A 4,087-nucleotide genomic window follows, 5' to 3' on the forward strand; every position below is an offset into this window, starting at 1 on the left:
GAAGAACAACCTAGATTAATCAATCACCTCACAACAATCTTACTCGTATGGTAGAGAAACAAGATGTCGTAGAATCACAAACAATGATACGAAGGTGTTTGTGATTACTTTTTATATCTTTCCTATCGGAGAAATCAAAAAATCTCTATCCAATCAATATGATTGTACTATTACGATAGAAGATGCAAGATCAGATCACACAACTACGATAAAAGTGGTATCGGTCTGGCTTCACAATCCCAATGGAGTCTTCAAGTCGTTAACCTGGTTTTAGAAGAAGAAAACCAAAGGTTAAAGGAGAACCAACTCTACTATGCAAACTAGTAGCACACGTAAGTGTTTATGGGTGAAAACTATTTCTGCCGGTTTTGGTAATTTGGGGTGTGTGGATGAGAAATGAATCTAAACCCTAAACAAATGCACTGCACGGGAGTGCTTGTGATTCGAGAAATCAATCTGTATAACTCTAGCCTAAACCAGGAAATGGCCGTTCCAGACTTGTTTCGGTCACAAAGTGAATGAGATGGGGTTGATCTTAGGGAGGGAAGAGAAGAATGTGTTGAGATTGTGAAGGTGTTGGCTGTGTATGGCTTTTATCAGAAAGCTGAACTGGCTTACAGAATGTAAGCTATCAGTTCTGGTGTTTGAATACAATTATATCAAATCTTGGTTTCTGTTGTCTTGTGTTGTTTTGAAATAGAGAGGAGAACCTATTTATACAAGTCATTGAGCCTTACCCACGTCTCTCATGGGAAGTGGAGAAAGTGGAGTGATGGAGTAGTGGAATTGCGTGTGTTAGTGTCACACGATTAGCCTTGCCCACTTCTCCTATCATCACTAACCGTCCATGTCTTCCTGACACGTTCTTGTGATGGCGCGTTGTGCGCTGCACGCTGTAAACCTCCATACCAATACCCCAGTATGTATCCCCCAGTTTGTGACATGATTAATGTCTCGAGTGTGTGGATCGTGGGACCACAAAAGGTAGCATGTGATGCTAGATTAAATAACTAAGTTATTTAGGAAGTCGATATTTGTGAAATATCGTGTGCATTCTATGCAGGTAATGCATCGAATATAATCAACATGTGTGAAGCATCGCTGTTTTAAGGCTTAACGGAGTAAGTCACGATTAAGCGTCTTAAAATAGATGCATGTCTATCCATCTTCGAGTGATCGTTTGAAGGCTGTACAGATAAGTCATGACTTGGCTGATCACTGTGTGTGGAAGAGTGGTGGACGGTGATCGTGGTGATGCCTCACTGGTCACCTAACTCCTGTCTTAGGTTGTCCGTCCAAGATGGTGAAGTTGGACGGACGAGATGGATTGCGACCCACATATGTGACCGTTTGATTAGGGTTTAGGAGGTGCTCAAACACCAACCTTTAGCTTGGTCGAATCCAAGCATGGGAGACATATTTGGCAAGGCCGATCGGGCATGCGTGTAGACGGCATGCTGGTGTAGGCGCCTATACCTCACTGTCTCATGAAGGTGCAATCTAGACCACTGAATTTGTCAGGCAAAGAGGAATGGCTGAGATTGATTTGCGACAGAAATCTCATGTCGCAAAGGCCACGCGTCATGCCTACTTAGAGTGCGCGTTTCGAGACGACCAAGCCTGGTCGGTCTGGGCCGATCAGTCAGGCGTGCAAACGGCGGGTTGGTATACACGTCTGTACCTTATTGTCCCATAGAAACGTGATCTAAGCCACTCAATTTGTCCGGCGAAGTTGAGTGGTCGAGATTGGTTCGCAATCGGGAAGTGTGACCACGCCTAGTTTGGGCATGCGAATCGAGGCAACCAACCATGGTATGCCTTGGCCGATTTGGTGTGGAGATAGGTGGGCCACAATGCTCATGTTGATACTCACCGGATATGCTTAGTCTATTCCTAGACCCTCCATTCGAGCAGGAGAAAATGGACGCTCGTGATCGGTTTGCGACTAAAACCCTAATTAGGGCTTTTGGCCGACCGCATGTTAGATAGTTTGGCTAACCGAAAATACGTGTTATATACCTCATCTGGAGAGGCCGATTGTGTGGGGAACTTATTAGGCCGGTGCTGAGTGCGGTGGTTTGTGTCCGACCATCTCAGGGTAAATCTAAGCCATCCAACCATGCTGGTGAAGTTGGATGGTCGTGATCAATTTTAGGTTTTTAGTGGACTTTTCTGCAACCCTCAATTCTCCACGCTGACCCAACTTCGGAAAATCGTATATTGCAATCTGGTCAGGTTAGGGAAGAGTCGGTCATGCAGGTAGGAAGAAGGTCCGCCGGTGTACATGACAAGCTTTTCCTAACCGGTCATGGGATAATCTACGCCGTCCAACCATGCTGGTGAAGTTGGACGATCATGATGAATTTGATACTGCCGTAGGCGGTCTTGTGCGCACGAGCTTTTCCAAGCTGCTCCACACCAGTCTGGATATCCCCTTCTGGGATGACGTTTGGTGATTATTTTGTCAGGCGTGACTTTGCACCTATGTGGCCGACTTGCGTGGTCGTGATTATTTCCAAGACTGATGTAGACAATCCATATGCTCGATCGGGTTAGTATAACAATCCGAGAATTGCATCCTGTATGGGTATTTCGTATATGCTTCATTATTAACGCTTGGAGATTCTTGTTGCTCTGCTGAGAGCAACACTCAGTCGTCATGCTGCACCAATAATGAGAGTGGAGCAGTACAGAAAATACAAGGCTGGTCATGCATTAATTGATAATGCTATAAGCTTATAGTGAGGAAGTATTCACCATTTTATCAGTGGCGTTATCCTTTGCAGGATGTTAGCGCATAATTTCGGCCTTTACAATTTTGCCTTTAATGAAATTCCACCATCAACACTAGGTAAATTAGCGAAGTGAAGAAGTATTCATCACTTATCAGTGGCTTTATCTTTTACAGGATGTCAGTGCATAAATTTAGTTTTACAATTTTAGACCTGAACTAAAATCCACCATCAACATTAAGTCCCCTGCCTAGCACATAATGGTTACACTATTGTGGGGTAGGCATTATATGGTGACATATACAGATAAAACTCATGAGACAAAGTTAGATGTTACCAGGAGAGACGGGTCGTCTTGTCCTTGGAGCATGTCACGTTCAAGAGGCGTCTAGGCGAGCGTTCCCCTATCGTGATCTCAGTCTTTCCTGCTTCGATCGACCTTGCTATGCCTGATTCTGTTGAGATCCTGCTTCGTGCTTGCTCTGCTCGAATGTGGGGCTGCTGTGGCTGCTTCGTTCGTGGGAGTACGCCAGGTGTAACGACGACCTTGGTGGGACCGGTTTCCTCCTTCGAGTATTCGAGCCAAGAAGGGAATAGAACTTGTACGCTCCTCTTCCCATAGAAAACCGTGCGTGTAACCCTGGACGGATGTGGACCCCACCATGTATATGCTCGACCAAACGTCACCCTGTTGCACCTGTTTGATAGGCATGTGGTTCGGCCTGCTTCGCTCAACCGTGAGACTCATCATGCGCCTGCTTGATCGAACGTGGGCTTGTTCTGCCTGCTTCGGTTAAATGTGGGTCCACTCTGTGTCTGCTTTGGTCGAATGTGGGACCCGATGTAAGCATTCTTTCTTCGAACATGGGCAGATGTGCATGCTTCGATCAAACACGGGTCCACCGTGTACATGCTTCAAACGTCGGCCATGTGCTTCGACTGAAAACCGACCCTGCTGTGTGCGCCTATTTCATTCGAATACCAGTCTTATGACCTTGATCAACACCGGCTTCGTGGACTCGACCAACACCAGCCTTGTTTGCTGACATGGCCCAATACCAGCCTACTTGCGTGACGTGATATCAGTCTTGCTTGCATGACGGGATATTAGCTTTGCGATCTCGACCAATACCAGCTTCGCGGACTTGAGCAACACCTGCCTTGTTTGCTGACGTGGCCCAATACCAGCTTTGCTTGCTTTTCCCATACGGTTTATGTGCTTGTTCGAGTGTCATCCTTGCTACTTCGACCAAACACTGACCCAACTAGCTTGACCAAACACCGGCCTTGCTGCCTGCTCGAACGTGGGACCCACCGCGTGCTTGCTTTGCTCAAAAATGAACTTTATGTGCTCA

This window comes from Papaver somniferum, chromosome 7, assembly GCF_003573695.1.
Source record: "Papaver somniferum cultivar HN1 chromosome 7, ASM357369v1, whole genome shotgun sequence".
Lineage (NCBI taxonomy): Eukaryota > Viridiplantae > Streptophyta > Magnoliopsida > Ranunculales > Papaveraceae > Papaver > Papaver somniferum.